The 26,106-nt window shown below is 50.9% G+C and overlaps 1 pseudogene; it reads right to left on the reverse strand.

Annotated features, from left to right (window-relative positions):
* Positions 1-25,872, reverse strand: part of LOC136629224 (zinc finger protein 585A-like) — a 161,154-nt pseudogene extending 135,282 nt beyond the window's left edge.
* Between the last annotated feature and the right edge of the window lie 234 nt (positions 25,873-26,106).

The raw sequence follows: 26,106 nt of genomic DNA on the forward strand, positions 1-26,106 counted from the left end.
CGCCATAATACTATGTACCACTCCACCCTGCCCCATAATAGTATGTACCACTACATCCTGCGCCATAATCCTATGTACCGCTCCACCCTGCCCCATAATAGTATGTACCACTCCACCCTGCCCCATAATAGTATGTAAACTCTCCACCCTGCCCCATAATAGTATGTACCACTCCACCCTGCCCCATAATAGTATGTACCGCTCCACCCCGCCCCATAATAGTATGTACCACTCCCCTCTGTCCCATAATAGTATGTACCACTCCACCCTGCCCCATAATAGTATGTACCGCTCCACCCCGCCCCATAATAGTATGTACCACTCCCCTCTGTCCCATAATAGTATGTACCACTCCACCCTGCCCCATAATAGTATGTACCGCTCCACCCTGCCCCATAATAGTATGTACCGCTCCCCTCTGTCCCATAATACTATGTACCGCTCCCCCCTGCCCCATAATAATATGTACCGCTCCCCCTTGCCCCATAACAGTATGTACCACTCCACCCTGCCCCATAATAGTATGTACCACTCCACCCTGCGCCATAATAGTATGTACCACTCCCGCCTGCCCCATAATAGTATGTACCACTCCACCCTGCGCCATAATACTATGTACCACTCCACCCTGCCCCACAATAGTATGTACCACTACATCCTGCGCCATAATCCTATGTACCGCTCCACCCTGCCCCATAATAGTATGTACCACTCCACCCTGCCCCATAATAGTATGTAAACCCTCCACCCTGCCCCATAATAGTATGTACCACTCCACCCTGCCCAATAATAGTATGTACCACTCCACCCTGCCCAATAATAGTATGTACCGCTCCACCCCGCCCCATAATAGTATGCACCACTCCCCTCTGTCCCATAATAGTATGTACCATTCCACCCTGCCCCATAATAGTATGTACCGCTCCACCCTGCCCCATAATAGTATGTACCACTCCCCTCTGTCCCATAATACTATGTACCGCTCCCCCCTGCCCCATAATAATATGTACCGCTCCCCCTTGCCCCATAATAGTATGTACCACTCCCCCCTGCCCCATAATAGTATGTACCGCTCCCCCCCGCCCCATAATAGTATGTACCGCTCCCCCTTGCTCCATAATAGTATTTACCGGTTCACCCTGCACCATAATACTATGTACCACTCCACCCTGCCCCATAATAGTATGTACCTCTCCACCCTGCCCCATAATAGTATGTACCACTCCACCCTGCGCCATAATAGTATGTACCACTCTACCCTGCGCCATAATAGTATGTTCCGCTCCACCCTGCCCCATAATAGTATGTACCGCTCCACCCTGCCCCATAATAGTATGTACCGCTGCAACCTGCACCATAATAGTATGTACCCCTCCACCCTGCTCCATAATAGTATGTACCCTTCTACCCTGCCCCATAATAGTATGTACCGCTCCACCCTGCGCCATAATAGTATCTACTGCTCCACCCTGCCCTTTAATAGTATGTACCGCTTCACCCTGCCCCATAATAGTATGTTCCGCTCCACCCTGCCCCATAATAGTATGTACCGCTCCACCCTGCCACATAATAGTATGTACCGCTCCACCCTGCCCCATAATAGTATGTACCGCTCCACCCTGCCCCATAATAGTATGCACTGCTCCACCCCGCTCCATAATAGTATGTACCGCTCCAACATGCCCCATAATAGTATGTACCGCTCCACCCTGCCCCATAATAGTATGTACCGCTCCACCCTGCCTCATAATAGTATGTACCCCTCCACCCTGCACCATAATAGTATGTACCACTCCACCCTGCCCCATAATAGTATGCACCGCTCCACCCCGCTCCATAATAGTATGTACCGCTCCACCCTGCACCATAATAGTATGTACCCCTCCACCCTGCCCCATAATAGTATGTACCGCTCTACCCTGCCCCATTATAGTATATACCGCTCCACCCTGCCCCATAATAGTATGTACCGCTCCACCCCGCCCCATAATAGTATGTACCACTCCCCTCTGTCCCATAATAGTATGTACCACTCCACCCTGCCCCATAATAGTATGTACCGCTCCACCCTGCCCCATAATAGTATGTACCACTCCCCTCTGTCCTATAATACTATGTACCGCTCCCCCCTGCCCCATAATAATATGTACCGCTCCCCCTTGCCCCATAACAGTATGTACCACTCCACCCTGCCCCATAATAGTATGTACCCCTCCACCCAGCCCCATAATAGTATGTACCACTCCACCCTGCGCCATAATAGTATGTACCACTCCCCCCTGCCCCATAATAGTATGTACCACTCCACCCTGCGCCATAATACTATGTACCACTCCACCCTGCCCCACAATAGTATGTACCACTACATCCTGCGCCATAATCCTATGTACCGCTCCACCCTGCCCCATAATAGTATGTACCACTCCACCCTGCCCCATAATAGTATGTACCACTCCACCCTGCGCCATAATAGTATGTACCACTCTACCCTGCGCCATAATAGTATGTTCCGCTCCACCCTGCCCCATAATAGTATGTACCCCTCCACCCTGCTCCATAATAGTATGTACCCTTCTACCCTGCCCCATAATAGTATGTACCGCTCCACCCTGCGCCATAATAGTATCTACTGCTCCACCCTGCCCTTTAATAGTATGTACCGCTCCACCCTGCCCCATAATAGTATGTTCCGCTCCACCCTGCCCCATAATAGTATGTACCGCTCCACCCTGCCCCATAATAGTATGTACCGCTCCACCCTGCCCCATAATAGTATGTACCGCTCCACCCTGCCCCATAATAGTATGCACTGCTCCACCCCGCTCCATAATAGTATGTACCGCTCCAACATGCCCCATAATAGTATGTACCGCTCCACCCTGCCCCATAATAGTATGTACCGCTCCACCCTGCCTCATAATAGTATGTACCCCTCCACCCTGCACCATAATAGTATGTACCACTCCACCCTGCCCCATAATAGTATGCACCGCTCCACCCCGCTCCATAATAGTATGTACCGCTCCCCCCTGCCCCATAATAGTATGTACCGCTCCACCCTGCCCCATAATAGTATGTACCGCTCCACCCTGCCCCATAATAGTATGTACCACTCCACCCTGCCCCATAATAGTATGTAACGCTCCACCCTGCCCCATAATAGTATGTACCGCTCCACCCTGCCCCATAATAGTATGTACCGCTCCACCGTGCACCATAATAATATGTACCGCTCCACCCTGCCCCATAATAGTATGTACCGCTCCACCCTGCCCCATAATAGTATGTACCGCTCCACCCTGCACCATAATAGTATGTACCACTCCACCCTGCCCCATAATAGTATGTACCCCTCCACCCTGCCCCATAATAGTATGTACCGCTCTACCCTGCCCCATTATAGTATGTACCGCTCCACCCTGCCCCATAATAGTATATACCGCTCCACCCTGCCCCATAATAGTATGTACCGCTCCACCCTGCCCCATAATAGTAGGCACCGCTCCACCCCGCTCCATAATAGTATGTACCGCTCCAACATGCCCCATAATAGTATGTACCCCTCCACCCTGCCCCATAATAGTATGTACTGCTCCACCCTGCCTCATAATAGTATGTATCCCTCCACCCTGCACCATAATAGTATGTACCACTCCACCCTGCCCCATAATAGTATGCACCGCTCCACCCCGCTCCATAATAGTATGTACCGCTCCCCCCTGCCCCATAATAGTATGTACCGCTCCCCCCTGCCCCATAATAGTATGTACCGCTCCACCCTGCCCCATAATAGTATGTACCGCTCCACCCTGCCCCATAATAGTATGTACCGCTCCACCCTGCCCCATAATAGTATGTACCGCTCCACCCTGCCCCATAATAGTATGTACCGCTCCACCCTGCACCATAATAATATGTACCGCTCCACCCTGCCCCATAATAGTATGTACCGCTCCACCCTGCACCATAATAGTATGTACCACTCCACCCTGCCCCATAATAGTATGCACCGCTCCACCCCGCTCCATAATAGTATGTACCGCTCCACCCTGCTCCATAATAGTATGTACCCCTCCACAATGCCCCATAATAGTATGTACCGCTCTACCCTGCCCCATTATAGTATGTACCACTCCACCCTGCGCCATAATAGTATGTACCCCTCCACCCTGCACCATAATAGTATGTACCCCTCCACCCTGCCCCATAATAGTATGTACCCCTCGACCCTGCCCCATTATAGTATGTACCACTCCACCCTCCGCCATAATTGTATGTACCCCTCCACCCTGCCCCATAATAGTATGTACCGCTCCACTCTGCCCCATTATAGTATGTACCGCTCCACCCTGCGCCATAATAGTATGTACCCCTCCACCCTGCCCCATAATAGTATGTCCCGCTCCACCCTGCACCATAATAGTATGTACCACTCCACCCTGCCCCATAATAGTATGTCTCGCTTCACCCTGCCCCATAATAGTATGTCCCGCTCCACCCTGCCCCATTATAGTATGTACCGCTCCTCTCTGCCCCATAATAGTATGTACCGCTCCCCCCGCCCCATAATAGTATGTACCGCTCCCCCCCGCCCCATAATAGTATGTACCACTCCCCTCTGTCCCATAATACTATGTACCGCTCCCCCCTGCCCCATAATAATATGTACCGCTCCCCCTTGCCCCATAACAGTATGTACCACTCCACCCTGCCCCATAATAGTATGTACCACTCCACCCAGCCCCATAATAGTATGTACCCCTCCACCCCGCCCCATAATAGTATGTACCACTCCACCCTGCGCCATAATAGTATGTACCACTCCACCCTGCCCCATAATAGTATGCACCGCTCCACCCCGCTCCATAATAGTATGTACCGCTCCCCCCTGCCCCATAATAGTATGTACCGCTCCCCCCTGCCCCATAATAGTATGTACCGCTCCACCCTGCCCCATAATAGTATGTACCGCTCCACCCTGCCACATAATAGTATGTACCGCTCCACCCTGCCCCATAATAGTATGTACCGCTCCACCCTGCCACATAATAGTATGTACCGCTCCACCCTGCCCCATAATAGTATGTACCGCTGCAACCTGCACCATAATAGTATGTACCCCTCCACCCTGCTCCATAATAGTATGTACCCCTCCACCCTCCCCCTAATAGTATGTACTGCTCCACCCTGCCCCATAATAGTATGTACCGCTCCACGCTGCATCATAATAGTGTGTACCACTCCACCCTGCCCAATAATAGTATGTACCGCTCCACCCTGCACCATAATACTATGTACCGCTCGACCCTGCCCTATAATAGTATGTTCCACTCCACCCTGCCCCATAATAGTATGTACCGCTCCACTCTGCTCCATAATAGTAAGTACCACTCCACCCTGCGCCATTATAGTATGTTCCGCTCCACCCTGCCGCATAATAGTATGTACCGCTCCACCCTGCCCCATAATAGTATGTACCCCTCCATCCTGCACCATAACAGTATGTACCCTTCTACCCTGCCCCATAATAGTATGTACGGCTCCACCCTGCGCCATAATAGTATCTACTGCTCCACCCTGCCCTTTAATAGTATGTACCGCTCCACCCTGCCCCATAATAGTATGTTCTGCTCCACCCTGTCCCATAATAGTATGTACCGCTCCACCCTGCCCCATAATAGTATGTACCGCTCCACCCTGCCCCATAATAGTATGTACCGCTCCACCCTGCCCCATAATAGTATGCACTGCTCCACCTCGCTCCATAATAGTATGTACCACTCCACCCTGCCCCATCATAGTATGCACCGCTCCACCCCGCTCCATAATAGCATGTACCGCTCCCCCCTGCCCCATAATAGTATGTACCGCTCCACCCTGCCCCATAATAGTATGTACCGCTCCACCCTGCCCCATAATAGTATGTACCGCTCCACCCTGCCACATAATAGTATGTACCACTCCACCCTGCAACATTATAGTATGTACCGCTCCACCCTGCACTATAATAGTATGCACCGCTCCACCCTGCACCATAATAGTATGTACCAATCCACCCTGCCCCATAATAGTATGTACCGCTCCACCCTGCACCATAATAGTATGTACCGCTCCACCCTGCCCCATAATAGTATGTACCGCTGCAACCTGCACCATAATAGTATGTACCCCTCCACCCTGCGCCATAATAGTATGTACCCCTCCACCCTGCCCCATAATAGTATGTACCGTTCCACCCTGCCCCATAATAGTATGTACCGCTCCACGCTGCATCATAATAGTGTGTACCACTCCACCCTGCCCAATAATAGTATGTACGGCTCCACCCTGCACCATAATACGATGTACAGCTCGACCCTGCCCTATAATAGTATGTTCCACTCCACCCTGCCCCATCATAGTATGTACCGCTCCACTCTGCTCCATAATAGTATGTACCGCTCCACCCTGCCCCATAATAGTATGTACCGCTTCACCCTGCCCCATAATATTATGTACCATTCCGCCCTGCGCCATAATAGTATGTACCATTCCACCCTGCGCCATAACACTATGTGCGACTCCACCCTGCGCCATTATAGTATGTACCACTCCACCCTGCGCCATAATAGTATGTACCACTCCACCCTGCCCCATAATAGTATGTACCGCTTCACCCTGCCCCATAATATTATGTACCATTCCGCCCTGCGCCATAATAGTATGTACCATTCCACCCTGCGCCATAACACTATGTGCGACTCCACCCTGCCCCATAATAGTATGTACCGCTGCAACCTGCACCATAATAGTATGTACCCCTCCACCCTGCGCCATAATAGTATGTACCCCTCCACCCTGCCCCATAATAGTATGTACCGTTCCACCCTGCCCCATAATAGTATGTACCGCTCCACGCTGCATCATAATAGTGTGTACCACTCCACCCTGCCCAATAATAGTATGTACGGCTCCACCCTGCACCATAATACGATGTACAGCTCGACCCTGCCCTATAATAGTATGTTCCACTCCACCCTGCCCCATCATAGTATGTACCGCTCCACTCTGCTCCATAATAGTATGTACCGCTCCACCCTGCCCCATAATAGTATGTACCGCTCCACCCTGCCCCATAATAGTATGTACCGCTTCACCCTGCCCCATAATATTATGTAGCATTCCGCCCTGCGCCATAATAGTATGTACCATTCCACCCTGCGCCATAACACTATGTGCGACTCCACCCTGCGCCATTATAGTATGTACCACCCCACCCTGCGCCATAATAGTATGTACCACTCCACCCTGCCCCATAATAGTATATACCACTCCTCCCTGCCCCATAATAGTATGTACCACTCCACCCCTTATCATAATAGTATGTACTGCTCCACCCTGCCCCATAATACTATGTACCGCACCACCCTGCACCATAACAGTATGCACCACTCCACCCTGCCCCATAATAGTATGTACCACTCCACCCTGCCCCATAATAGTATGCACCGCTCCACCCTGCTCCATAATAGTATGTACCGCTCCACCCTGCCCCATAATAGTATGTACCACTCCCCTCTGTCCCATAATACTATGTACCGCTCCCCCCTGCCCCATAATAATATGTACCGCTCCCCTTTCCCCATAACAGTATGTACCACTCCACCCTGCCCCATAATAGTATGTACCACTCCACCCAGCCCCATAATAGTATGTACCCCTCCACCCCGCCCCATAATAGTATGTACCACTCCACCCTGCGCCATAATAGTATGTACCACTCCCCCCTGCCCCATAATAGTATGTACCGCTCCCTCCTGCTCCATAATAGTATGCACCGGTTCACCCTGCACTATAATACTATGTACCACTCCACCCTGCCCCATAATAGTATGTTCCGCTCCAACCTGTCCCATAATATTATGTACCCCTCCCCCCTGCCCCATAATAGTATGTACCATTCCACCCTGCGCCATAATAGTATGTACCACTCCACCCTGCGCCATTATAGTATGTTCCGCTCCACCCTGCCGCATAATAGTATGTACCGCTCCACCCTGCCCCATAATAGTATGTACTGCTGCAACCTGCACCATAATAGTATGTACCCCTCCACCCTGCTCCATAATAGTATGTACCCTTCTACCCTGCCCCATAATAGTATGTACGGCTCCACCCTGCGCCATAATAGTATCTACTGCTCCACCCTGCCCTTTAATAGTATGTACCGCTCCACCCTGCCCCATAATAGTATGTTCCGCTCCACCCTGCCCCATAATAGTATGTACCGCTCCACCCTGCCCCATAATATTATGTACCGCTCCACCCTGCCCCATAATAGTATGTACCGCTCCACCCTGCCCCATAATAGTATGCACTGCTCCACCCCGCTCCATAATAGTATGTACCGCTCCAACATGCCCCATAATAGTATGTATCGCTCCACCCTGCCCCATAATAGTATGTACCGCTCCACCCTGCCTCATAATAGTATGTACCGCTCCACCCTGCACCATAATAGTATGTACCACTCCACCCTGCCCCATAATAGTATGCACCGCTCCACCCCGCTCCATAATAGTATGTACCGCTCCCCCCTGCCCCATAATAGTATGTACCGCTCCCCCCTGCCCCATAATAGTATGTACCGCTCCACCCTGCCCCATAATAGTATGTACCGCTCCACCCTGCCACATAATAGTATGTACCGCTCCACCCTGCCCCATAATAGTATGTACCGCTGCAACCTGCACCATAATAGTATGTACCCCTCCACCCTGCTCCATAATAGTATGTACCCCTCCACCCTCCCCCTAATAGTATGTACTGCTCCACCCTGCCCCATAATAGTATGTACCGCTCCACGCTGCATCATAATAGTGTGTACCACTCCACCCTGCCCAATAATAGTATGTACCGCTCCACCCTGCACCATAATACTATGTACCGCTCGACCCTGCCCTATAATAGTATGTTCCACTCCACCCTGCCCCATAATAGTATGTACCGCTCCACTCTGCTCCATAATAGTATGTACCGCTCCACCCTGCCCCATAATAGTATGTACCGCTCCACCCTGCCCCATAATAGTATGTACCGCTTCACCCTGTCCCATAATACTAAGTACCATTCCACCCTGCGCCATAATAGTATGTACCATTTCACCCTGCGCCATAACACTATGTGCAAATCCACCCTGCGCCATTATAGTATGTACCACTCCACCCTGCGCCATAATAGTATGTTCCACTCCACCCTGCCCCATAATAGTATGTACCACTCCACCCCTTATCATAATAGTATGTACCACTCCACCCTGCCCCATAATAGTATATACCACTCCACCCAGCCCCATAATAGTATGTACCCCTCCACCCCGCCCCATAATAGTATGTACCACTCCACGCTGCGCCATAATAGTATGTACCACTCCACCTTGCCCCATAATAGTATGTACCACTCCACCCTGCGCCATAATACTATGTACCACTCCACCCTGCCCCATAATAGTATGTACCACTACATCCTGCGCCATAATAGTATGTACCGCTCCACCCTGCCCCATTATAGTATGTACCACTCCACCCTGCCCCATAATAGTATGTAAACTCTCCACCCTGCCCCATAATAGTATGTACCACTCCACCCTGCCCCATAATAGTATGTACCGCTCCACCCCGCCCCATAATAGTATGTACCACTCCCCTCTGTCCCATAATAGTATGTACTACTCCACCCTGCCCCATAATAGTATGTACCGCTCCACCCCGCCCCATAATAGTATGTACCACTCCCCTCTGTCCCATAATAGTATGTACCACTCCACCCCGCTCCATAATAGTATGTACCGCTCCAACATGCCCCATAATAGTATGTATCGCTCCACCCTGCCCCATAATAGTATGTACCGCTCCACCCTGCCTCATAATAATATGTACCCCTCCACCCTGCACCATAATAGTATGTACCACTCCACCCTGCCCCATCATAGTATGCACCGCTCCACCCCGCTCCATAATAGCATGTACCGCTCCCCCCTGCCCCATAATAGTATGTACCGCTCCACCCTGCCCCATAATAGTATGTACCGCTCCACCCTGCCCCATAATAGTATGTACCGCTCCACCCTGCCACATAATAGTATGTACCACTCCACCCTGCAACATTATAGTATGTACCGCTCCACCCTGCACTATAATAGTATGCACCGCTCCACCCTGCACCATAATAGTATGCACCGCTCCACCCTGCCCCATAATAGTATGTACCGCTCCACCCTGCACCATAATAGTATGTACCGCTCCACCCTGCCCCATAATAGTATGTACCGCTGCAACCTGCACCATAATAGTATGTACCCCTCCACCCTGCTCCATAATAGTATGTACCCCTCCACCCTGCCCCATAATAGTATGTACCGTTCCACCCTGCCCCATAATAGTATGTACCGCTCCACGCTGCATCATAATAGTGTGTACCACTCCACCCTGCCCAATAATAGTATGTACCGCTCCACCCTGCACCATAATACGATGTACAGCTCGACCCTGCCCTATAATAGTATGTTCCACTCCACCCTGCCCCATAATAGTATGTACCGCTCCACTCTGCTCCATAATAGTATGTACCGCTCCACCCTGCCCCATAATAGTATGTACCGCTCCACCCTGCCCCATAATAGTATGTACCGCTTCACCCTGCCCCATAATATTATGTACCATTCCGCCCTGCGCCATAATAGTATGTACCATTCCACCCTGCGCCATAACACTATGTGCGACTCCACCCTGCGCCATTATAGTATGTACCACTCCACCCTGCGCCATAATAGTATGTACCACTCCACCCTGCCCCATAATAGTATATACCACTCCACCCTGCCCCATAATAGTATGTACCACTCCACCCCTTATCATAATAGTATGTACTGCTCCACCCTGCCCCATAATACTATGTACCGCACCACCCTGCACCATAACAGTATGCACCACTCCACCCTGCCCCATAATAGTATGTACCACTCCACCCTGCCCCATAATAGTATGCACCGCTCCACCCCGCTCCATAATAGTATGTACCGCTCCACCCTGCGCCATAATAGTATGTACCACTCCCCTCTGTCCCATAATAGTATGTACCCCTCCACCCCGCCCCATAATAGTATGTACCACTCCACCCTGCGCCATAATAGTATGTACCGCTCCCTCCTGCTCCATAATAGTATGCACCGGTTCACCCTGCACTATAATACTATGTACCACTCCACCCTGCCCCATAATAGTATGTTCCGCTCCAACCTGTCCCATAATATTATGCACCCCTCCCCCCTGCCCCATAATAGTATGTACCACTCCACCCTGCGCCATAATAGTATGTACCACTCCACCCTGCGCCATTATAGTATGTTCCGCTCCACCCTGCCGCATAATAGTATGTACCGCTCCACCCTGCCCCATAATAGTATGTACTGCTGCAACCTGCACCATAATAGTATGTACCCCTCCACCCTGCTCCATAATAGTATGTACCCTTCTACCCTGCCCCATAATAGTATGTACGGCTCCACCCTGCGCCATAATAGTATCTACTGCACCACCCTGCCCTTTAATAGTATGTACTGCTCCACCCTGCCCCATAATAGTATGTTCCGCTCCACCCTGCCCCATAATAGTATGTACCGCTCCACCCTGCCCCATAATAGTATGTACCGCTCCACCCTGCCCCATAATAGTATGTACCGCTCCACCCTGCCCCATAATAGTATGTACCGCTCCACCCTGCCCCATAATAGTATGCACTGCTCCACCCCACTCCATAATAGTATGTACCGCTCCAACATGCCCCATAATAGTATGTATCGCTCCACCCTGCCCCATAATAGTATGTACCGCTCCACCCTGCCTCATAATAGTATGTACCCCTCCACCCTGCACCATAATAGTATGTACCACTCCACCCTGCCCCATAATAGTATGCACCGCTCCACCCCGCTCCATAATAGTATGTACCGCTCCCCCCTGCCCCATAATAGTATGTACCGCTCCACCCTGCCCCATAATAGTATGTACCGCTCCACCCTGCCCCATAATAGTATGTACCGCTCCACCCTGCCACATAATAGTATGTACCGCTCCACCCTGCCCCATAATAGTATGTACCGCTGCAACCTGCACCATAATAGTATGTACCCCTCCACCCTGCTCCATAATAGTATGTACCCCTCCACCCTGCCCCATAATAGTATGTACTGCTCCACCCTGCCCCATAATAGTATGTACCGCTCCACGCTGCATCATAATAGTGTGTACCACTCCACCCTGCCCAATAATAGTATGTACCGCTCCACCCTGCACCATAATACTATGTACCGCTCGACCCTGCCCTATAATAGTATGTTCCACTCCACCCTGCCCCATAATAGTATGTACCGCTCCACTCTGCTCCATAATAGTATGTACCGCTCCACCCTGCCCCATAATAGTATGTACCGCTCCACCCTGCCCCATAATAGTATGTACCGCTTCACCCTGTCCCATAATACTATGTACCATTCCACCCTGCGCCATAATAGTATGTACCATTTCACCCTGCGCCATAACACTATGTGCGACTCCACCCTGCGCCATTATAGTATGTACCACTCCACCCTGCGCCATAATAGTATGTACCACTCCACCCTGCCCCATAATAGTATGTACCACTCCACCCCTTATCATAATAGTATGTACCACTCCACCCTGCCCCATAATAGTATATACCACTCCACCCAGCCCCATAATAGTATGTACCCCTCCACCCCGCCCCATAATAGTATGTACCACTCCACGCTGCGCCATAATAGTATGTACCACTCCACCCTGCCCCATAATAGTATGTACCACTCCACCCTGCGCCATAATACTATGTACCACTCCACCCTGCCCCATAATAGTATGTACCACTACATCCTGCGCCATAATCCTATGTACCGCTCCACCCTGCCCCATAATAGTATGTACCACTCCACCCTGCCCCATAATAGTATGTAAACTCTCCACCCTGCCCCATAATAGTATGTACCACTCCACCCTGCCCCATAATAGTATGTACCGCTCCACCCCGCCCCATAATAGTATGTACCACTCCCCTCTGTCCCATAATAGTATGTACCACTCCACCCTGCCCCATAATAGTATGTACCGCTCCACCCCGCCCCATAATAGTATGTACCACTCCCCTCTGTCCCATAATAGTATGTACCACTCCACCCTGCCCCATAATAGTATGTACCGCTCCACCCTGCCCCATAATAGTATGTACCGCTCCCCTCTGTCCCATAATACTATGTACCGCTCCCCCCTGCCCCATAATAATATGTACCGCTCCCCCTTGCCCCATAACAGTATGTACCACTCCACCCTGCCCCATAATAGTATGTACCCCTCCACCCAGCCCCATAATAGTATGTACCCCTCCACCCCGCCCCATAATAGTATGTACCACTCCACCCTGCGCCATAATAGTATGTACCACTCCCGCCTGCCCCATAATAGTATGTACCACTCCACCCTGCGCCATAATACTATGTACCACTCCACCCTGCCCCACAATAGTATGTACCACTACATCCTGCGCCATAATCCTATGTACCGCTCCACCCTGCCCCATAATAGTATGTACCACTCCACCCTGCCCCATAATAGTATGTAAACCCTCCACCCTGCCCCATAATAGTATGTACCACTCCACCCTGCCCAATAATAGTATGTACCACTCCACCCTGCCCAATAATAGTATGTACCGCTCCACCCCGCCCCATAATAGTATGCACCACTCCCCTCTGTCCCATAATAGTATGTACCATTCCACCCTGCCCCATAATAGTATGTACCGCTCCACCCTGCCCCATAATAGTATGTACCACTCCCCTCTGTCCCATAATACTATGTACCGCTCCCCCCTGCCCCATAATAATATGTACCGCTCCCCCTTGCCCCATAATAGTATGTACCACTCCCCCCTGCCCCATAATAGTATGTACCGCTCCCCCCCCGCCCCATAATAGTATGTACCGCTCCCCCCTGCTCCATAATAGTATTTACCGGTTCACCCTGCACCATAATACTATGTACCACTCCACCCTGCCCCATAATAGTATGTACCTCTCCACCCTGCCCCATAATAGTATGTACCACTCCACCCTGCGCCATAATAGTATGTACCACTCTACCCTGCGCCATAATAGTATGTTCCGCTCCACCCTGCCCCATAATAGTATGTACCGCTCCACCCTGCCCCATAATAGTATGTACCGCTGCAACCTGCACCATAATAGTATGTACCCCTCCACCCTGCTCCATAATAGTATGTACCCTTCTACCCTGCCCCATAATAGTATGTACCGCTCCACCCTGCGCCATAATAGTATCTACTGCTCCACCCTGCCCTTTAATAGTATGTACCGCTTCACCCTGCCCCATAATAGTATGTTCCGCTCCACCCTGCCCCATAATAGTATGTACCGCTCCACCCTGCCACATAATAGTATGTACCGCTCCACCCTGCCCCATAATAGTATGTACCGCTCCACCCTGCCCCATAATAGTATGCACTGCTCCACCCCGCTCCATAATAGTATGTACCGCTCCAACATGCCCCATAATAGTATGTACCGCTCCACCCTGCCCCATAATAGTATGTACCGCTCCACCCTGCCTCATAATAGTATGTACCCCTCCACCCTGCACCATAATAGTATGTACCACTCCACCCTGCCCCATAATAGTATGCACCGCTCCACCCCGCTCCATAATAGTATGTACCGCTCCACCCTGCACCATAATAGTATGTACCCCTCCACCCTGCCCCATAATAGTATGTACCGCTCTACCCTGCCCCATTATAGTATATACCGCTCCACCCTGCCCCATAATAGTATGTACCGCTCCACCCCGCCCCATAATAGTATGTACCACTCCCCTCTGTCCCATAATAGTATGTACCACTCCACCCTGCCCCATAATAGTATGTACCGCTCCACCCTGCCCCATAATAGTATGTACCACTCCCCTCTGTCCTATAATACTATGTACCGCTCCCCCCTGCCCCATAATAATATGTACCGCTCCCCCTTGCCCCATAACAGTATGTACCACTCCACCCTGCCCCATAATAGTATGTACCCCTCCACCCAGCCCCATAATAGTATGTACCACTCCACCCTGCGCCATAATAGTATGTACCGCTCTACCCTGCCCCATTATAGTATGTACCACTCCACCCTGCGCCATAATACTATGTACCACTCCACCCTGCCCCACAATAGTATGTACCACTACATCCTGCGCCATAATCCTATGTACCGCTCCACCCTGCCCCATAATAGTATGTACCACTCCACCCTGCCCCATAATAGTATGTACCACTCCACCCTGCGCCATAATAGTATGTACCACTCTACCCTGCGCCATAATAGTATGTTCCGCTCCACCCTGCCCCATAATAGTATGTACCCCTCCACCCTGCTCCATAATAGTATGTACCCTTCTACCCTGCCCCATAATAGTATGTACCGCTCCACCCTGCGCCATAATAGTATCTACTGCTCCACCCTGCCCTTTAATAGTATGTACCGCTCCACCCTGCCCCATAATAGTATGTTCCGCTCCACCCTGCCCCATAATAGTATGTACCGCTCCACCCTGCCCCATAATAGTATGTACCGCTCCACCCTGCCCCATAATAGTATGTACCGCTCCACCCTGCCCCATAATAGTATGCACTGCTCCACCCCGCTCCATAATAGTATGTACCGCTCCAACATGCCCCATAATAGTATGTACCGCTCCACCCTGCCCCATAATAGTATGTACCGCTCCACCCTGCCTCATAATAGTATGTACCCCTCCACCCTGCACCATAATAGTATGTACCACTCCACCCTGCCCCATAATAGTATGCACCGCTCCACCCCGCTCCATAATAGTATGTACCGCTCCCCCCTGCCCCATAATAGTATGTACCGCTCCACCCTGCCCCATAATAGTATGTACCGCTCCACCCTGCCCCATAATAGTATGTACCACTCCACCCTGCCCCATAATAGTATGTACCGCTCCACCCTGCCCCATAATAGTATGTACCGCTCCACCCTGCCCCATAATAGTATGTACCGCTCCACCGTGCACCATAATAATATGTACCGCTCCACCCTGCCCCATAATAGTATGTACCGCTCCACCCTGCCCCATAATAGTATGTACCGCTCCACCCTGCACCATAATAGTATGTACCACTCCACCCTGCCCCATAATAGTATGCACCGCTCCACCCCGCTCCATAATAGTATGTACCGCTCCACCCTGCTCCATAATAGTATGTACCCCTCCACAATGCCCCATAATAGTATGTACCCCTCCACCCTGCCCCATTATAGTATGTACCACTCCACCCTGCGCCATAATAGTATGTACCCCTCCACCCTGCACCATAATAGTATGTACCCCTCCACCCTGCCCCATAATAGTATGTACCCCTCGACCCTGCCCCATTATAGTATGTACCACTCCACCCTCCGCCATAATTGTATGTACCCCTCCACCCTGCCCCATAATAGTATGTACCGCTCCACTCTGCCCCATTATAGTATGTACCGCTCCACCCTGGGCCATAATAGTATGTACCCCTCCACCCTGCCCCATAATAGTATGTTCCGCTCCAACCTGTCCCATAATATTATGTACCCCTCCCCCCTGCCCCATAATAGTATGTACCACTCCACCCTGCGCCATAATAGTATGTACCACTCTACCCTGCGCCATAATAGTATGTTCCGCTCCACCCTGCCCCATAATAGTATGTACCACTCCACCCTGCCCCATAATAGTATGCACCGCTCCACCCCGCTCCATAATAGTATGTACCGCTCCCCCCTGCCCCATAATAGTATGTACCGCTCCACCCTGCCCCATAATAGTATGTACCGCTCCACCCTGCCCCATAATAGTATGTACCGCTCCACCCTGCCACATAATAGTATGTACCGCTCCACCCTGCCCCATAATAGTATGTACCGCTGCAACCTGCACCATAATAGTATGTACCCCTCCACCCTGCTCCATAATAGTATGTACCCCTCCACCCTGCCCCATAATAGTATGTACTGCTCCACCCTGCCCCATAATAGTATGTACCGCTCCACGCTGCATCATAATAGTGTGTACCACTCCACCCTGCCCAATAATAGTATGTACCGCTCCACCCTGCACCATAATACTATGTACCGCTCGACCCTGCCCTATAATAGTATGTTCCACTCCACCCTGCCCCATAATAGTATGTACCGCTCCACTCTGCTCCATAATAGTATGTACCGCTCCACCCTGCCCCATAATAGTATGTACCGCTCCACCCTGCCCCATAATAGTATGTACCGCTTCACCCTGTCCCATAATACTATGTACCATTCCACCCTGCGCCATAATAGTATGTACCATTTCACCCTGCGCCATAACACTATGTGCGACTCCACCCTGCGCCATTATAGTATGTACCACTCCACCCTGCGCCATAATAGTATGTACCACTCCACCCTGCCCCATAATAGTATGTACCACTCCACCCCTTATCATAATAGTATGTACCACTCCACCCTGCCCCATAATAGTATATACCACTCCACCCAGCCCCATAATAGTATGTACCCCTCCACCCCGCCCCATAATAGTATGTACCACTCCACGCTGCGCCATAATAGTATGTACCACTCCACCCTGCCCCATAATAGTATGTACCACTCCACCCTGCGCCATAATACTATGTACCACTCCACCCTGCCCCATAATAGTATGTACCACTACATCCTGCGCCATAATCCTATGTACCGCTCCACCCTGCCCCATAATAGTATGTACCACTCCACCCTGCCCCATAATAGTATGTAAACTCTCCACCCTGCCCCATAATAGTATGTACCACTCCACCCTGCCCCATAATAGTATGTACCGCTCCACCCCGCCCCATAATAGTATGTACCACTCCCCTCTGTCCCATAATAGTATGTACCACTCCACCCTGCCCCATAATAGTATGTACCGCTCCACCCCGCCCCATAATAGTATGTACCACTCCCCTCTGTCCCATAATAGTATGTACCACTCCACCCTGCCCCATAATAGTATGTACCGCTCCACCCTGCCCCATAATAGTATGTACCGCTCCCCTCTGTCCCATAATACTATGTACCGCTCCCCCCTGCCCCATAATAATATGTACCGCTCCCCCTTGCCCCATAACAGTATGTACCACTCCACCCTGCCCCATAATAGTATGTACCGCTCCACCCAGCCCCATAATAGTATGTACCCCTCCACCCCGCCCCATAATAGTATGTACCACTCCACCCTGCGCCATAATAGTATGTACCACTCCCGCCTGCCCCATAATAGTATGTACCACTCCACCCTGCGCCATAATACTATGTACCACTCCACCCTGCCCCACAATAGTATGTACCACTACATCCTGCGCCATAATCCTATGTACCGCTCCACCCTGCCCCATAATAGTATGTACCACTCCACCCTGCCCCATAATAGTATGTAAACCCTCCACCCTGCCCCATAATAGTATGTACCACTCCACCCTGCCCAATAATAGTATGTACCACTCCACCCTGCCCAATAATAGTATGTACCGCTCCACCCCGCCCCATAATAGTATGCACCACTCCCCTCTGTCCCATAATAGTATGTACCATTCCACCCTGCCCCATAATAGTATGTACCGCTCCACCCTGCCCCATAATAGTATGTACCACTCCCCTCTGTCCCATAATACTATGTACCGCTCCCCCCTGCCCCATAATAATATGTACCGCTCCCCCTTGCCCCATAATAGTATGTACCACTCCCCCCTGCCCCATAATAGTATGTACCGCTCCCCCCCCGCCCCATAATAGTATGTACCGCTCCCCCCTGCTCCATAATAGTATTTACCGGTTCACCCTGCACCATAATACTATGTACCACTCCACCCTGCCCCATAATAGTATGTACCTCTCCACCCTGCCCCATAATAGTATGTACCACTCCACCCTGCGCCATAATAGTATGTACCACTCTACCCTGCGCCATAATAGTATGTTCCGCTCCACCCTGCCCCATAATAGTATGTACCGCTCCACCCTGCCCCATAATAGTATGTACCGCTGCAACCTGCACCATAATAGTATGTACCCCTCCACCCTGCTCCATAATAGTATGTACCCTTCTACCCTGCCCCATAATAGTATGTACCGCTCCACCCTGCGCCATAATAGTATCTACTGCTCCACCCTGCCCTTTAATAGTATGTACCGCTTCACCCTGCCCCATAATAGTATGTTCCGCTCCACCCTGCCCCATAATAGTATGTACCGCTCCACCCTGCCACATAATAGTATGTACCGCTCCACCCTGCCCCATAATAGTATGTACCGCTCCACCCTGCCCCATAATAGTATGCACTGCTCCACCCCGCTCCATAATAGTATGTACCGCTCCAACATGCCCCATAATAGTATGTACCGCTCCACCCTGCCCCATAATAGTATGTACCGCTCCACCCTGCCTCATAATAGTATGTACCCCTCCACCCTGCACCATAATAGTATGTACCACTCCACCCTGCCCCATAATAGTATGCACCGCTCCACCCCGCTCCATAATAGTATGTACCGCTCCACCCTGCACCATAATAGTATGTACCCCTCCACCCTGCCCCATAATAGTATGTACCGCTCTACCCTGCCCCATTATAGTATATACCGCTCCACCCTGCCCCATAATAGTATGTACCGCTCCACCCCGCCCCATAATAGTATGTACCACTCCCCTCTGTCCCATAATAGTATGTACCACTCCACCCTGCCCCATAATAGTATGTACCGCTCCACCCTGCCCCATAATAGTATGTACCACTCCCCTCTGTCCTATAATACTATGTACCGCTCCCCCCTGCCCCATAATAATATGTACCGCTCCCCCTTGCCCCATAACAGTATGTACCACTCCACCCTGCCCCATAATAGTATGTACCCCTCCACCCAGCCCCATAATAGTATGTACCACTCCACCCTGCGCCATAATAGTATGTACCACTCCCCCCTGCCCCATAATAGTATGTACCACTCCACCCTGCGCCATAATACTATGTACCACTCCACCCTGCCCCACAATAGTATGTACCACTACATCCTGCGCCATAATCCTATGTACCGCTCCACCCTGCCCCATAATAGTATGTACCACTCCACCCTGCCCCATAATAGTATGTACCACTCCACCCTGCGCCATAATAGTATGTACCACTCTACCCTGCGCCATAATAGTATGTTCCGCTCCACCCTGCCCCATAATAGTATGTACCCCTCCACCCTGCTCCATAATAGTATGTACCCTTCTACCCTGCCCCATAATAGTATGTACCGCTCCACCCTGCGCCATAATAGTATCTACTGCTCCACCCTGCCCTTTAATAGTATGTACCGCTCCACCCTGCCCCATAATAGTATGTTCCGCTCCACCCTGCCCCATAATAGTATGTACCGCTCCACCCTGCCCCATAATAGTATGTACCGCTCCACCCTGCCCCATAATAGTATGTACCGCTCCACCCTGCCCCATAATAGTATGCACTGCTCCACCCCGCTCCATAATAGTATGTACCGCTCCAACATGCCCCATAATAGTATGTACCGCTCCACCCTGCCCCATAATAGTATGTACCGCTCCACCCTGCCTCATAATAGTATGTACCCCTCCACCCTGCACCATAATAGTATGTACCACTCCACCCTGCCCCATAATAGTATGCACCGCTCCACCCCGCTCCATAATAGTATGTACCGCTCCCCCCTGCCCCATAATAGTATGTACCGCTCCACCCTGCCCCATAATAGTATGTACCGCTCCACCCTGCCCCATAATAGTATGTACCACTCCACCCTGCCCCATAATAGTATGTACCGCTCCACCCTGCCCCATAATAGTATGTACCGCTCCACCCTGCCCCATAATAGTATGTACCGCTCCACCGTGCACCATAATAATATGTACCGCTCCACCCTGCCCCATAATAGTATGTACCGCTCCACCCTGCCCCATAATAGTATGTACCGCTCCACCCTGCACCATAATAGTATGTACCACTCCACCCTGCCCCATAATAGTATGCACCGCTCCACCCCGCTCCATAATAGTATGTACCGCTCCACCCTGCTCCATAATAGTATGTACCCCTCCACAATGCCCCATAATAGTATGTACCCCTCCACCCTGCCCCATTATAGTATGTACCACTCCACCCTGCGCCATAATAGTATGTACCCCTCCACCCTGCACCATAATAGTATGTACCCCTCCACCCTGCCCCATAATAGTATGTACCCCTCGACCCTGCCCCATTATAGTATGTACCACTCCACCCTCCGCCATAATTGTATGTACCCCTCCACCCTGCCCCATAATAGTATGTACCGCTCCACTCTGCCCCATTATAGTATGTACCGCTCCACCCTGGGCCATAATAGTATGTACCCCTCCACCCTGCCCCATAATAGTATGTTCCGCTCCAACCTGTCCCATAATATTATGTACCCCTCCCCCCTGCCCCATAATAGTATGTACCACTCCACCCTGCGCCATAATAGTATGTACCACTCTACCCTGCGCCATAATAGTATGTTCCGCTCCACCCTGCCCCATAATAGTATGTACCGCTCCACCCTGCCCCATAATAGTATGTACCGCTGCAACCTGCCCCATAATAGTATGTACCGCTCCACCCCGCCCCATAATAGTATGTACCACTCCCCTCTGTCCCATAATAGTATGTACCACTCCACCCTGCCCCATAATAGTATGTACCGCTCCACCCCGCCCCATAATAGTATGTACCACTCCCCTCTGTCCCATAATAGTATGTACCACTCCACCCTGCCCCATAATAGTATGTACCGCTCCACCCTGCCCCATAATAGTATGTACCGCTCCCCTCTGTCCCATAATACTATGTACCGCTCCCCCCTGCCCCATAATAATATGTACCGCTCCCCCTTGCCCCATAACAGTATGTACCACTCCACCCTGCCCCATAATAGTATGTACCCCTCCACCCAGCCCCATAATAGTATGTACCCCTCCACCCCGCCCCATAATAGTATGTACCACTCCACCCTGCGCCATAATAGTATGTACCACTCCCGCCTGCCCCATAATAGTATGTACCACTCCACCCTGCGCCATAATACTATGTACCACTCCACCCTGCCCCACAATAGTATGTACCACTACATCCTGCGCCATAATCCTATGTACCGCTCCACCCTGCCCCATAATAGTATGTACCACTCCACCCTGCCCCATAATAGTATGTAAACCCTCCACCCTGCCCCATAATAGTATGTACCACTCCACCCTGCCCAATAATAGTATGTACCACTCCACCCTGCCCAATAATAGTATGTACCGCTCCACCCCGCCCCATAATAGTATGCACCACTCCCCTCTGTCCCATAATAGTATGTACCATTCCACCCTGCCCCATAATAGTATGTACCGCTCCACCCTGCCCCATAATAGTATGTACCACTCCCCTCTGTCCCATAATACTATGTACCGCTCCCCCCTGCCCCATAATAATATGTACCGCTCCCCCTTGCCCCATAATAGTATGTACCACTCCCCCCTGCCCCATAATAGTATGTACCGCTCCCCCCCCGCCCCATAATAGTATGTACCGCTCCCCCCTGCTCCATAATAGTATTTACCGGTTCACCCTGCACCATAATACTATGTACCACTCCACCCTGCCCCATAATAGTATGTACCTCTCCACCCTGCCCCATAATAGTATGTACCACTCCACCCTGCGCCATAATAGTATGTACCACTCTACCCTGCGCCATAATAGTATGTTCCGCTCCACCCTGCCCCATAATAGTATGTACCGCTCCACCCTGCCCCATAATAGTATGTACCGCTGCAACCTGCACCATAATAGTATGTACCCCTCCACCCTGCTCCATAATAGTATGTACCCTTCTACCCTGCCCCATAATAGTATGTACCGCTCCACCCTGCGCCATAATAGTATCTACTGCTCCACCCTGCCCTTTAATAGTATGTACCGCTTCACCCTGCCCCATAATAGTATGTTCCGCTCCACCCTGCCCCATAATAGTATGTACCGCTCCACCCTGCCACATAATAGTATGTACCGCTCCACCCTGCCCCATAATAGTATGTACCGCTCCACCCTGCCCCATAATAGTATGCACTGCTCCACCCCGCTCCATAATAGTATGTACCGCTCCAACATGCCCCATAATAGTATGTACCGCTCCACCCTGCCCCATAATAGTATGTACCGCTCCACCCTGCCTCATAATAGTATGTACCCCTCCACCCTGCACCATAATAGTATGTACCACTCCACCCTGCCCCATAATAGTATGCACCGCTCCACCCCGCTCCATAATAGTATGTACCGCTCCACCCTGCACCATAATAGTATGTACCCCTCCACCCTGCCCCATAATAGTATGTACCGCTCTACCCTGCCCCATTATAGTATATACCGCTCCACCCTGCCCCATAATAGTATGTACCGCTCCACCCCGCCCCATAATAGTATGTACCACTCCCCTCTGTCCCATAATAGTATGTACCACTCCACCCTGCCCCATAATAGTATGTACCGCTCCACCCTGCCCCATAATAGTATGTACCACTCCCCTCTGTCCTATAATACTATGTACCGCTCCCCCCTGCCCCATAATAATATGTACCGCTCCCCCTTGCCCCATAACAGTATGTACCACTCCACCCTGCCCCATAATAGTATGTACCCCTCCACCCAGCCCCATAATAGTATGTACCACTCCACCCTGCGCCATAATAGTATGTACCACTCCCCCCTGCCCCATAATAGTATGTACCACTCCACCCTGCGCCATAATACTATGTACCACTCCACCCTGCCCCACAATAGTATGTACCACTACATCCTGCGCCATAATCCTATGTACCGCTCCACCCTGCCCCATAATAGTATGTACCACTCCACCCTGCCCCATAATAGTATGTACCACTCCACCCTGCGCCATAATAGTATGTACCACTCTACCCTGCGCCATAATAGTATGTTCCGCTCCACCCTGCCCCATAATAGTATGTACCCCTCCACCCTGCTCCATAATAGTATGTACCCTTCTACCCTGCCCCATAATAGTATGTACCGCTCCACCCTGCGCCATAATAGTATCTACTGCTCCACCCTGCCCTTTAATAGTATGTACCGCTCCACCCTGCCCCATAATAGTATGTTCCGCTCCACCCTGCCCCATAATAGTATGTACCGCTCCACCCTGCCCCATAATAGTATGTACCGCTCCACCCTGCCCCATAATAGTATGTACCGCTCCACCCTGCCCCATAATAGTATGCACTGCTCCACCCCGCTCCATAATAGTATGTACCGCTCCAACATGCCCCATAATAGTATGTACCGCTCCACCCTGCCCCATAATAGTATGTACCGCTCCACCCTGCCTCATAATAGTATGTACCCCTCCACCCTGCACCATAATAGTATGTACCACTCCACCCTGCCCCATAATAGTATGCACCGCTCCACCCCGCTCCATAATAGTATGTACCGCTCCCCCCTGCCCCATAATAGTATGTACCGCTCCACCCTGCCCCATAATAGTATGTACCGCTCCACCCTGCCCCATAATAGTATGTACCACTCCACCCTGCCCCATAATAGTATGTACCGCTCCACCCTGCCCCATAATAGTATGTACCGCTCCACCCTGCCCCATAATAGTATGTACCGCTCCACCGTGCACCATAATAATATGTACCGCTCCACCCTGCCCCATAATAGTATGTACCGCTCCACCCTGCCCCATAATAGTATGTACCGCTCCACCCTGCACCATAATAGTATGTACCACTCCACCCTGCCCCATAATAGTATGCACCGCTCCACCCCGCTCCATAATAGTATGTACCGCTCCACCCTGCTCCATAATAGTATGTACCCCTCCACAATGCCCCATAATAGTATGTACCCCTCCACCCTGCCCCATTATAGTATGTACCACTCCACCCTGCGCCATAATAGTATGTACCCCTCCACCCTGCACCATAATAGTATGTACCCCTCCACCCTGCCCCATAATAGTATGTACCCCTCGACCCTGCCCCATTATAGTATGTACCACTCCACCCTCCGCCATAATTGTATGTACCCCTCCACCCTGCCCCATAATAGTATGTACCGCTCCACTCTGCCCCATTATAGTATGTACCGCTCCACCCTGGGCCATAATAGTATGTACCCCTCCACCCTGCCCCATAATAGTATGTTCCGCTCCAACCTGTCCCATAATATTATGTACCCCTCCCCCCTGCCCCATAATAGTATGTACCACTCCACCCTGCGCCATAATAGTATGTACCACTCTACCCTGCGCCATAATAGTATGTTCCGCTCCACCCTGCCCCATAATAGTATGTACCGCTCCACCCTGCCCCATAATAGTATGTACCGCTGCAACCTGCACCATAATAGTATGTACCCCTCCACCCTGCTCCATAATAGTATGTACCCTTCTACCCTGCCCCATAATAGTATGTCCCGCTCCACCCTGCCCCAAAATAGTATGTCCCGCTCCACCCTGCACCATAATAGTATGTACCGCTCCACCCTGCCCCATAATAGTACGTACCACTCCAACCTGCTAAACACAGAGCATCTACTGAAGGCTGCTATCTGCCACATCACAGCTGGGACGTCTTATCTCACACAGGCACTAGTGAAGGCACTAACAACCAATCAGGTTGAACCAGGAAACCCAAACAACCAATGAGGCTGAATCACACAAGCCAAACATCTGGAATTGTGAATCAGAACCAATGAGGTTGCTGGAATTGCTGCATAGTGCTGAACTGGGGTTTAATATAGATATATGCGAGCTGGACAGTAGCCATTTGCTTCCAGGACCTGTGATTATGTCACCGACATGTGATTAGTCACGTGTGTGGGAGGAGTCAGTGATCACATGACCAGGGAGTGATCACTATATATAAGCCCTCATGT

Source organism: Eleutherodactylus coqui, chromosome 5 (assembly GCF_035609145.1).
Source record: "Eleutherodactylus coqui strain aEleCoq1 chromosome 5, aEleCoq1.hap1, whole genome shotgun sequence".
Taxonomy (NCBI): Eukaryota; Metazoa; Chordata; class Amphibia; order Anura; family Eleutherodactylidae; genus Eleutherodactylus; species Eleutherodactylus coqui.